The sequence below is a fragment of the Ipomoea nil genome, unplaced genomic scaffold (genome assembly GCF_001879475.1).
Source record: "Ipomoea nil cultivar Tokyo-kokei standard unplaced genomic scaffold, Asagao_1.1 scaffold0209, whole genome shotgun sequence".
NCBI lineage: Eukaryota > Viridiplantae > Streptophyta > Magnoliopsida > Solanales > Convolvulaceae > Ipomoea > Ipomoea nil.
Window position 1 is genome coordinate 482,130 of NW_017616637.1, and position 14,564 is coordinate 496,693.

The following is a 14,564-nucleotide window of genomic DNA, read 5'->3' on the forward strand; positions in this document are numbered from 1 at the left end:
AATTTAACCCGGGTCTCCTGTGTGAAAGCTAAATATCCTAAGCGGTGGACGACAACGAAACGCTTCCATGGATTATCTGTTGAAAATCATCTTTTGAAAATTATTAACTTATAATTGTATGGTTTACATTTTAAAACCATCAAAGCTAAGTTGCGGTGAACGTGGATCGAACACGTGATCTTCAGTCTAACGCTCTCGCAACTGAGCTATCCCCGTACCTCATAGAAACTTTTTATTCTTAATAAACGAACGCTTAGCTTTTTGTAACCATATGATATTGTGTTCCACATATTGCTTCGCATAGTCATTATTGCGTCTTCAAACTCTTATTAAAAGTTAAAACATAGCCACGATGATTACGTTCATGAGAAACAAACCGATTTCATTCCACTACACCAAACATCTCTTGTGCATGATTCAATTGTTACCACAAGCCAAAGCCAATCATCTTTAATAACAACTCTATAATTATTATAAAGTCTAATGTAAGCATAAAAAACTGTGACATTTCCTTTCATCACATATATGTATCTATCTATACCTAAATGTTTTTATATTTGGAAAATTACGCGAGTATATATACAAATTACTAATTACTAAATTCTCAATTCTCTAAATCCCAATTTTGTATTTCTATTAGACACTTAGATTGCAATCTTGTAATTTAAATTAAGTTTTATTTTATGTTTGGACATTGGATTTTCAAACCGAGAAAAAAAATGGACCCGAACTGTAAATCGAAATTCCCACCCTTAAACTTAGGTTCTTTTTATTACTATTAATACAATTCCATTAAGTAAATAAACAAGTTTATCAAGATATTATTGCATGTTGGTTAAATTACTATTGCAAGTTGATTAAGTCACTACTGCAAGTCCTTTAAAAAAAAAGTCACTACTACAAGTTCATTAAGTCATTTATGCTCGTCCATCAAAACATTGTTACAAGTTCATTAAATTACTATTGCATACTCATTAAGCCACTATTGTTGGTATAGTAAGTCATCATAGGTCATCTATATTATTAATATATCACACATTTATTGTAAGAACATATTGAAAAAATATATCAATATGAATGAATTTAAAATAACTCTATGAGATATTTTTAACGACATTACTTTTATTGATTGATTTTATTTATACAAAAAGAAATAAAGAAAAATGTATTTAAGCAATGTTTGGCTTATTCAAAATACACTTGGCATGCCCAGAGATAAAGCCAACATTAAACCATACTTTGCGCTAAAAATATTCACTAAATTGATAGATATGAAATCTTCCGTTGCCGGGAATTTAACCCGGGTCTCCTGTGTGAAAGCTAAATATCCTAAGCGGTGGACGACAACGAAACGCTTCCATGGATTATCTGTTGAAAATCATCTTTTGAAAATTATTAACTTATAATTGTATGGTTTACATTTTAAAACCATCAAAGCTAAGTTGCGGTGAACATGGATCGAACACGTGATCATCAGTCTAACGCTCTCGCAACTGAGCTATCCCCGCACCTCATAGAAACTTTTTATTCTTAATAAACGAACGCTTAGCTTTTTGTAACCATATGATATTATGTTCCACATATTGCTTCGCATAGTCATTATTGCGTCTTCAAACTCTTATTAAAAGTTAAAACATAGCCACGATGATTACGTTCATGAGAAACAAACCGATTTCATTCCACTACACCAAACATCTCTTGTGCATGATTCAATTGTTACCACAAGCCAAAGCCAATCATCTTTAATAACAACTCTATAATTATTATAAAGTCTAATGTAAGCATAAAAAACTGTGACATTTCCTTTCATCACATATATGTATCTATCTATACCTAAATGTTTTTATATTTGGAAAATTACGCGAGTATATATACAAATTACTAATTACTAAATTCTCAATTCTCTAAATCCCAATTTTGTATTTCTATTAGAAACTTAGATTGCAATCTTGTAATTTAAATTAAGTTTTATTTTATGTTTGGACATTGGATTTTCAAACCGAGAAAAAAAAATGGACCCGAACTGTAAATCGAAATTCCCACCCTTAAACTTAGGTTCTTTTTATTACTATTAATACAATTCCATTAAGTAAATAAACAAGTTTATCAAGATATTATTGCATGTTGGTTAAATTACTATTGCAAGTTGAGTAAGTCACTACTGTAAGTCCTTTAAAAAAAAAAGTCACTACTACAAGTTCATTAAGTCATTTATGCTCGTCCATCAAAACATTGTTACAAGTTCATTAAATTACTATTGCATACTCATTAAGCCACTATTGTTGGTATAGTAAGTCATCATAGGTCATCTATATTATTAATATATCACACATTTATTGTAAGAACATATTGAAAAAATATATCAATATGAATGAATTTAAAATAACTCTATGAGATATTTTTAACGACATTACTTTTTATTGATTGATTTTATTTATACAAAAAGAAATAAAGAAAAATGTATTTAAGCAATGTTTGGCTTATTCAAAATACACTTGGCATGCCCAGAGATAAAGCCAACATTAAACCATACTTTGCGCTAAAAATATTCACTAAATTGATAGATATGAAATCTTCCGTTGCCGGAATTTAACCCGGGTCTCCTGTGTGAAAGCTAAATATCCTAAGCGGTGGACGACAACGAAACGCTTCCATGGATTATCTGTTGAAAATCATCTTTTGAAATTATTAACTTATAATTGTATGGTTTACATTTTAAAACCATCAAAGCTAAGTTGCGGTGAACGTGGATCGAACACGTGATCTTCAGTCTAACGCTCTCGCAACTGAGCTATCCCCGCACCTCATAGAAACTTTTTATTCTTAATAAACGAACGCTTAGCTTTTTTGTAACCATATGATATTATGTTCCACATATTGCTTCGCATAGTCATTATTGCGTCTTCAAACTCTATTAAAAGTTAAAACATAGCCACGATGATTACGTTCATGAGAAACAAACCGATTTTCATTCCACTACACCAAACATCTCTTGTGCATGATTCAATTGTTACCACAAGCCAAAGCCAATCATCTTTAATAACAACTCTATAATTATTATAAAGTCTAATGTAAGCATAAAAAACTGTGACATTTCCTTTCATCACATATATGTATCTATCTATACCTAAATGTTTTTATATTTGGAAAATTACGCGAGTATATATACAAATTACTAATTACTAAATTCTCAATTCTCTAAATCCCAATTTTGTATTTCTATTAGACACTTAGATTGCAATCCTGTAATTTAAATTAAGTTTTATTTTATGTTTGGACATTGGATTTTCAAACCGAGAAAAAAAATGGACGCCGAACTGTAAATCGAAATTCCCACCCTTAAACTTAGGTTCTTTTTATTACTATTAATACAATTCCATTAAGTAAATAAACAAGTTTATCAAGATATTATTGCATGTTGGTTAAATTACTATTGCAAGTTGAGTAAGTCACTACTGTAAGTCCTTTAAAAAAAAAAAGTCACTACTACAAGTTCATTAAGTCATTTATGCTCGTCCATCAAAACATTGTTACAAGTTCATTAAATTACTATTGCATACTCATTAAGCCACTATTGTTGGTATAGTAAGTCATCATTGGTCATCTATATTATTAATATATCACACATTTATTGTAAGAACATATTGAAAAAATATATCAATATGAATGAATTTAAAATAACTCTATGAGATATTTTTAACGACATTACTTTTATTGATTGATTTTATTTATACAAAAAGAAATAAAGAAAATGTATTTAAGCAATGTTTGGCTTATTCAAATACACTTGCATACCCAGAGATAAAGCCAACATTAAACCATACTTTGCGCTAAAAATATTCACTAAATTGATAGATATGAAATCTTCCGTTGCCGGGAATTTAACCCGGGTCTCCTGTGTGAAAGCTAAATATCCTAAGCGTGGACGACAACGAACGCTTCCATGGATTATCTGTTGAAAATCATCTTTTTGAAAATTATTAACTTATAATTGTATGGTTTACATTTTAAAACCATCAAGCTAAGTTGCGGTGAACGTGGATCGAACACGTGATCTTCAGTCTAACGCTCTCGCAACTGAGCTATCCCCGCACCTCATAGAAACTTTTTATTCTTAATAAACGAACGGCTTACTTTTTGTAACCATATGATATTGTGTTCCACATATTGCTTCGCATAGTCATTATTGCGTCTTCAAACTCTGATTAAAAAGTTAAAACATAGCCACGATGATTACGTTCATTGAGAAACAAACCGATTTCTTTCCACTACACCAAACATCTCTTGTGCATGATTCAATTGTTACCACAAGCCAAAGCCCAATCATCTTTAATACAACTCTATAATTATTATAAAGTCTAATGTAAGCATAAAAAACTGTGACATTTCCTTTCATCACATATATGTATCTATCTATACCTAAATGTTTTTATATTTGGAAAATTACGCGAGTATATATACAAATTACTAATTACTAAATTCTCAATTCTCTAAATCCCAATTTTGTATTTCTATTAGACACTTAGATTGCAATCTTGTAATTTAAATTAAGTTTTATTTTATGTTTGGACATTGGATTTTCAAACCGAGAAAAAAAATGGACCCGAACTGTAAATCGAAATTCCCACCCTTAAACTTAGGTTCTTTTTATTACTATTAATACAATTCCATTAAGTAAATAAACAAGTTTATCAAGATATTATTGCATGTTGGTTAAATTACTATTGCAAGTTGATTAAGTCACTACTGCAAGTCCTTTAAAAAAAAAGTCACTACTACAAGTTCATTAAGTCATTTATGCTCGTCCATCAAAACATTGTTACAAGTTCATTAAATTACTATTGCATACTCATTAAGCCACTATTGTTGGTATAGTAAGTCATCATAGGTCATCTATATTATTAATATATCACACATTTATTGTAAGAACATATTGAAAAAATATATCAATATGAATGAATTTAAAATAACTCTATGAGATATTTTTAACGACATTACTTTTATTGATTGATTTTTTATTATACAAAAAGAAATAAAGAAAAATGTATTTAAGCAATGTTTGGCTTATTCAAAATACACTTGGCATGCCCAGAGATAAAGCCAACATTAAACCATACTTTGCGCTAAAAATATTCACTAAATTGATAGATATGAAATCTTCCGTTGCCGGGAATTTAACCCGGGTCTCCTGTGTGAAAGCTAAATATCCTAAGCGGTGGACGACAACGAAACGCTTCCATGGATTATCTGTTGAAAATCATCTTTTGAAAATTATTAACTTATAATTGTATGGTTTACATTTTAAAACCATCAAAGCTAAGTTGCGGTGAACGTGGATCGAACACGTGATCTTCAGTCTAACGCTCTCGCAACTGAGCTATCCCGCACCTCATAGAAACTTTTTATTCTTAATAAACGAACGCTTAGCTTTTTGTAACCATATGATATTATGTTCCACATATTGCTTCGCATAGTCATTATTGCGTCTTCAAACTCTTATTAAAAGTTAAAACATAGCCACGATGATTACGTTCATGAGAAACAAACCGATTTCATTCCACTACACCAAACATCTCTTGTGCATGATTCAATTGTTACCACAAGCCAAAGCCAATCATCTTTAATAACAACTCTATAATTATTATAAAGTCTAATGTAAGCATAAAAAACTGTGACATTTCCTTTCATCACATATATGTATCTATCTATACCTAAATTTTTATATTTGGAAAATTACGCGAGTATATATACAAATTACTAATTACTAAATTCTCAATTCTCTAAATCCCAATTTTGTATTTCTATTAGACACTTAGATTGCAATCTTGTAATTTAAATTAAGTTTTATTTTATGTTTGGACATTGGATTTTCAAACCGAGAAAAAAAATGGACCCGAACTGTAAATCGAAATTCCCACCCTTAAACTTAGGTTCTTTTTATTACTATTAATACAATTCCATTAAGTAAATAAACAAGTTTATCAAGATATTATTGCATGTTGGTTAAATTACTATTGCAAGTTGATTAAGTCACTACTGCAAGTCCTTTAAAAAAAAAGTCACTACTACAAGTTCATTAAGTCATTTATGCTCGTCCATCAAAACATTGTTACAAGTTCATTAAATTACTATTGCATACTCATTAAGCCACTATTGTTGGTATAGTAAGTCATCATAGGTCATCTATATTATTAATATATCACACATTTATTGTAAGAACATATTGAAAAAATATATCAATATGAATGAATTTAAAATAACTCTATGAGATATTTTTAACGACATTACTTTATTGATTGATTTTATTTATACAAAAAGAAATAAAGAAAAATGTATTTAAGCAATGTTTGGCTTATTCAAAATACACTTGGCATGCCCAGAGATAAAGCCAACATTAAACCATACTTTGCGCTAAAAATATTCACTAAATTGATAGATATGAAATCTTCCGTTGCCGGGAATTTAACCCGGGTCTCCTGTGTGAAAGCTAAATATCCTAAGCGGTGGACGACAACGAAACGCTTCCATGGATTATCTGTTGAAAATCATCTTTTGAAAATTATTAACTTATAATTGTATGGTTTACATTTTAAAACCATCAAAGCTAAGTTGCGTGAACGTGGATCGAACACGTGATCTTCAGTCTAACGCTCTCGCAACTGAGCTATCCCCGTACCTCATAGAAACTTTTTATTCTTAATAAACGAACGCTTAGCTTTTTGTAACCATATGATATTATGTTCCACATATTGCTTCGCATAGTCATTATTGCGTCTTCAAACTCTTATTAAAAGTTAAAACATAGCCACGATGATTACGTTCATGAGAAACAAACCGATTTCATTCCACTACACCAAACATCTCTTGTGCATGATTCAATTGTTACCACAAGCCAAAGCCAATCATCTTTAATAACAACTCTATAATTATTATAAAGTCTAATGTAAGCATAAAAAACTGTGACATTTCCTTTCATCACATATATGTATCTATCTATACCTAAATGTTTTTATATTTGGAAAATTACGCGAGTATATATACAAATTACTAATTACTAAATTCTCAATTCTCTAAATCCCAATTTTGTATTTCTATTAGACACTTAGATTGCAATCTTGTAATTTAAATTAAGTTTTATTTTATGTTTGGACATTGGATTTTCAAACCGAGAAAAAAAATGGACCCGAACTGTAAATCGAAATTCCCACCCTTAAACTTAGGTTCTTTTTATTACTATTAATACAATTCCATTAAGTAAATAAACAAGTTTATCAAGATATTATTGCATGTTGGTTAAATTACTATTGCAAGTTGATTAAGTCACTACTGCAAGTCCTTTAAAAAAAAAGTCACTACTACAAGTTCATTAAGTCATTTATGCTCGTCCATCAAAACATTGTTACAAGTTCATTAAATTACTATTGCATACTCATTAAGCCACTATTGTTGGTATAGTAAGTCATCATAGGTCATCTATATTATTAATATATCACACATTTATTGTAAGAACATATTGAAAAAATATATCAATATGAATGAATTTAAAATAACTCTATGAGATATTTTTAACGACATTACTTTTATTGATTGATTTTATTTATACAAAAAGAAATAAAGAAAAATGTATTTAAGCAATGTTTGGCTTATTCAAAATACACTTGGCATGCCCAGAGATAAAGCCAACATTAAACCATACTTTGCGCTAAAAATATTCACTAAATTGATAGATATGAAATCTTCCGTTGCCGGGAATTTAACCCGGGTCTCCTGTGTGAAAGCTAAATATCCTAAGCGGGGACGACAACGAAACGCTTCCATGGATTATCTGTTGAAAATCATCTTTTGAAAATTATTAACTTATAATTGTATGGTTTACATTTTAAAACCATCAAAGCTAAGTTGCGGTGAACGTGGATCGAACACGTGATCTTCAGTCTAACGCTCTCGCAACTGAGCTATCCCCGCACCTCATAGAAACTTTTTATTCTTAATAAACGAACGCTTAGCTTTTTGTAACCATATGATATTATGTTCCACATATTGCTTCGCATAGTCATTATTGCGTCTTCAAACTCTTATTAAAAGTTAAAACATAGCCACGATGATTACGTTCATGAGAAACAAACCGATTTCATTCCACTACACCAAACATCTCTTGTGCATGATTCAATTGTTACCACAAGCCAAAGCCAATCATCTTTAATAACAACTCTATAATTATTATAAAGTCTAATGTAAGCATAAAAAACTGTGACATTTCCTTTCATCACATATATGTATCTATCTATACCTAAATGTTTTTATATTTGGAAAATTACGCGAGTATATATACAAATTACTAATTACTAAATTCTCAATTCTCTAAATCCCAATTTTGTATTTCTATTAGACACTTAGATTGCAATCTTGTAATTTAAATTAAGTTTTATTTTATGTTTGGACATTGGATTTTCAAACCGAGAAAAAAAATGGACCCGAACTGTAAATCGAAATTCCCACCCTTAAACTTAGGTTCTTTTTATTACTATTAATACAATTCCATTAAGTAAATAAACAAGTTTATCAAGATATTATTGCATGTTGGTTAAATTACTATTGCAAGTTGATTAAGTCACTACTGCAAGTCCTTTAAAAAAAAAGTCACTACTACAAGTTCATTAAGTCATTTATGCTCGTCCATCAAAACATTGTTACAAGTTCATTAAATTACTATTGCATACTCATTAAGCCACTATTGTTGGTATAGTAAGTCATCATAGTCATCTATATTATTAATATATCACACATTTATTGTAAGAACATATTGAAAAAATATATCAATATGAATGAATTTAAAATAACTCTATGAGATATTTTTAACGACATTACTTTTTATTGATTGATTTTATTTATACAAAAAGAAATAAAGAAAAATGTATTTAAGCAATGTTTGGCTTATTCAAAATACACTTGGCATGCCCAGAGATAAAGCCAACATTAAACCATACTTTGCGCTAAAAATATTCACTAAATTGATAGATATGAAATCTTCCGTTCCGGGAATTTAACCCGGGTCTCCTGTGTGAAAGAGACGACAACGAAACGCTTCCATGGATTATCTGTTGAAAATCATCTTTTGAAATTATTAAACTTATAATTGTATCATTTTAAACCATCAAAGCTAAGTTGCGGTGAACATGGATCGAACACGTGATTCAGTCTAACGCTCTCGCAACTGAGCTATCCCCGCACCTCATAGAAACTTTTATTCTTAATAAACGAACGCTTAGCTTTTGTAACCATATGATATTATGTTCCACATATTGCTTCGCATAGTCATTATTGCGTCTTCAAACTCTTATAAAAGTTAAAACATAGCCACGATGATTACGTTCATGAGAAACAAACGATTCATTCCACTACACCAAACATCTCTTGTGCATGATTCAATTGTTACACAAGCCAAAGCCAATCATCTTTAATAACAACTCTATAATTATTATAAAGTCTAATGTAAGCATAAAAAACTGTGACATTTCCTTTCATCACATATATGTATCTATCTATACCTAAATGTTTTTATATTTGGAAAATTACGCGAGTATATATACAAATTACTAATTACTAAATTCTCAATTCTCTAAATCCCAATTTTGTATTTCTATTAGACACTTAGATTGCAATCTTGTAATTTAAATTAAGTTTTATTTATGTTTGGACATTGGATTTTCAAACCGAGAAAAAAAATGGACCCGAACTGTAAATCGAAATTCCCACCCTTAAACTTAGGTTCTTTTTATTACTATTAATACAATTTCCATTAAGTAAATAAACAAGTTTATCAAGATATTATTGCATGTTGGTTAAAATTACTATTGCAAGTTGATAAGTCACTACTGCAAGTCCTTTTAAAAAAAAGTCACTACTACAAGTTCATTAAGTCATTTATGCTCGTCCATCAAAACATTGTTACAAGTTCATTAAATTACTATTGCATACTCATTAAGCCACTATTGTTGGTATAGTAAGTCATCATAGGTCATCTATATTATTAATATATCACACATTTATTGAACATATTGAAAAAAAAATATATCAATATGAATGAATTTAAAATAACTCTATGAGATATTTTTTAACGACATTACTTTTATTGATTGATTTTATTTATACAAAAGAAATAAAGAAAAATGTATTTAAGCAATGTTTGCTTATTCAAAATACACTTGGCATGCCCAGAGATAAAGCAACATTAAACCATACTTTGCGCTAAAATATTCACTAAATTGATAGATATGAATCTTCGTTGCCGGGAATTTAACCCGGGTCTCCTGTGTGAAAGCTAAATATCCTAAGCGGTGGACGACAACGAAACGCTTCCATGGATTATCTGTTGAAAATCATCTTTTGAAAATTATTAACTTATAATTGTATGGTTTACATTTTAAAACCATCAAAGCTAAGTTGCGGTGAACGTGGATCGAACACGATCTTCAGTCTAACGCTCTCTCGCAACTGAGCTATCCCCGCACCTCATAGAAACTTTTTATTCTTAATAAACGAACGCTTAGCTTTTTGTAACCATATGATATTATGTTCCACATATTGCTTCGCATAGTCATTATTGCGTCTTCAAACTCTTATTAAAAGTTAAAACATAGCCACGATGATTACGTTCATGAGAAACAAACGATTTCATTCCACTACACCAAACATCTCTTGTGCATGATTCAATTGTTACCACAAGCCAAAGCCAATCATCTTTAATAACAACTCTATAATTATTATAAAGTCTAATGTAAGCATAAAAAACTGTGACATTTCCTTTCATCACATATATGTATCTATCTATACCTAAATGTTTTTATATTTGGAAAATTACGCGAGTATATATATACAAATTACTAATTACTAAATTCTCAATTCTCTAAATCCCAATTTTGTATTTCTATTAGACACTTAGATTGCAATCTTGTAATTTAAATTAAGTTTTATTTTATGTTTGGACATTGGATTTTCAAACGAGAAAAAAAAATGGACCCGAACTGTAAATCGAAATTCCCACCCTTAAACTTAGGTTCTTTTTATTACTATTAATACAATTCCATTAAGTAAATAAACAAGTTTATCAAGATATTATTGCATGTTGGTTAAATTACTATTGCAAGTTGATTAAGTCACTACTGCAAGTCCTTTAAAAAAAAAGTCACTACTACAAGTTCATTAAGTCATTTATGCTCGTCCATCAAAACATTGTTACAAGTTCATTAAATTACTATTGCATACTCATTAAGCCACTATTGTTGGTATAGTAAGTCATCATAGGTCATCTATATTATTAATATATCACACATTTATTGTAAGAACATATTGAAAAAATATATCAATATGAATGAATTTAAAATAACTCTATGAGATATTTTTAACGACATTACTTTTATTGATTGATTTTATTTATACAAAAAGAAATAAAGAAAAATGTATTTAAGCAATGTTTGGCTTATTCAAAATACACTTGGCATGCCCAGAGATAAAGCCAACATTAAACCATACTTTGCGCTAAAAATATTCACTAAATTGATAGATATGAAATCTTCCGTTGCCGGGAATTTTAACCCGGGTCTCCTGTGTGAAAGCTAAATATCCTAAGCGGTGGACGACAACGAAACGCTTCCATGGATTATCTGTTGAAAATCATCTTTGAAAATTATTAACTTATAATTGTATGGTTTACATTTTAAAACCATCAAAGCTAAGTTGCGGTGAACATGGATCGAACACGTGATCATCAGTCTAACGCTCTCGCACTGAGCTATCCCCGCACCTCATAGAAACTTTTTATTCTTAATAAACGAACGCTTAGCTTTTTGTAACCATATGATATTATGTTCCACATATTGCTTCGCATAGTCATTATTGCGTCTTCAAACTCTTATTAAAAGTTAAAACATAGCCACGATGATTACGTTCATGAGAAACAAACCGATTTCATTCCACTACACCAAACATCTCTTGTGCATGATTCAATTGTTACCACAAGCCAAAGCCAATCATCTTTAATAACAACTCTATAATTATTATAAAGTCTAATGTAAGCATAAAAAACTGTGACATTTCCTTTCATCACATATATGTATCTATCTATACCTAAATGTTTTTATATTTGGAAAATTACGCGAGTATATATACAAATTACTAATTACTAAATTCTCAATTCTCTAAATCCAATTTTGTATTTCTATTAGAAACTTAGATTGCAATCTTGTAATTTAAATTAAGTTTTATTTTATGTTTGGACATTGGATTTTCAAACCGAGAAAAAAAATGGACCCGAACTGTTAAATCGAAATTCCCACCCTTAAACTTAGGTTCTTTTTATTACTATTAATACAATTCCATTAAGTAAATAAACAAGTTTATCAAGATATTATTGCATGTTGGTTAAATTACTATTGCAAGTTGAGTAAGTCACTACTGTAAGTCCTTTAAAAAAAAAGTCACTACTACAAGTTCATTAAGTCATTTATGCTCGTCCATCAAAACATTGTTACAAGTTCATTAAATTACTATTGCATACTCATTAAGCCACTATTGTTGGTATAGTAAGTCATCATAGGTCATCTATATTATTAATATATCACACATTTATTGTAAGAACATATTGAAAAAATATATCAATATGAATGAATTTAAAATAACTCTATGAGATATTTTTAACGACATTACTTTTATTGATTGATTTTATTTATACAAAAAGAAATAAAGAAAAATGTATTTAAGCAATGTTTGGCTTATTCAAAATACACTTGGCATGCCCAGAGATAAAGCCAACATTAAACCATACTTTGCGCTAAAAATATTCACTAAATTGATAGATATGAAATCTTCCGTTGCCGGGAATTTAACCCGGGTCTCCTGTGTGAAAGCTAAATATCCTAAGCGGTGGACGACAACGAAACGCTTCCATGGATTATCTGTTGAAAATCATCTTTTGAAAATTATTAACTTATAATTGTATGGTTTACATTTTAAAACCATCAAAGCTAAGTTGCGGTGAACGTGGATCGAACACGTGATCTTCAGTCTAACGCTCTCGCAACTGAGCTATCCCCGCACCTCATAGAAACTTTTTATTCTTAATAAACGAACGCTTAGCTTTTTGTAACCATATGATATTATGTTCCACATATTGCTTCGCATAGTCATTATTGCGTCTTCAAACTCTTATTAAAAGTTAAAACATAGCCACGATGATTACGTTCATGAGAAACAAACCGATTTCATTCCACTACACCAAACATCTCTTGTGCATGATTCAATTGTTACCACAAGCCAAAGCCAATCATCTTTAATAACAACTCTATAATTATTATAAAGTCTAATGTAAGCATAAAAAACTGTGACATTTCCTTTCATCACATATATGTATCTATCTATACCTAAATGTTTTTATATTTGGAAAATTACGCGAGTATATATACAAATTACTAATTACTAAATTCTCAATTCTCTAAATCCCAATTTTGTATTTCTATTAGACACTTAGATTGCAATCCTGTAATTTAAATTAAGTTTTATTTTATGTTTGGACATTGGATTTTCAAACCGAGAAAAAAAATGGACCCGAACTGTAAATCGAAATTCCCACCCTTAAACTTAGGTTCTTTTTATTACTATTAATACAATTCCATTAAGTAAATAAACAAGTTTATCAAGATATTATTGCATGTTGGTTAAATTACTATTGCAAGTTGAGTAAGTCACTACTGTAAGTCCTTTAAAAAAAAAAGTCACTACTACAAGTTCATTAAGTCATTTATGCTCGTCCATCAAAACATTGTTACAAGTTCATTAAATTACTATTGCATACTCATTAAGCCACTATTGTTGGTATAGTAAGTCATCATTGGTCATCTATATTATTAATATATCACACATTTATTGTAAGAACATATTGAAAAAATATATCAATATGAATGAATTTAAAATAACTCTATGAGATATTTTTAACGACATTACTTTTATTGATTGATTTTATTTATACAAAAAGAAATAAAGAAAAATGTATTTAAGCAATGTTTGGCTTATTCAAAATACACTTGGCATACCCAGAGATAAAGCCAACATTAAACCATACTTTGCGCTAAAAATATTCACTAAATTGATAGATATGAAATCTTCCGTTGCCGGGAATTTAACCCGGGTCTCCTGGGTGAAAGCTAAATATCCTAAGCGCTGGACGACAACGAAACGCTTCCATGGATTATCTATTGAAAATCATCTTTTGAAAATTATTAACTTATAATTGTATGGTTTACATTTTAAAACCATCAAAGCTAAGTTGCGGTGAACGTGGATCGAACACGTGATCTTCAGTCTAACGCTCTCGCAACTGAGCTATCCCCGCACCTCATAGAAACTTTTTATTCTTAATAAACGAACGCTTAACTTTTTTAACCATATGATATTATGTTCCACATATTGCTTCGCATAGTCATTATTGCGTCTTCAAACTCTGATTAAAAGTTAAAACATAGCCACGATGGTTACGTTCATGAGAAACAAACCGATTTCTTTCCACTACA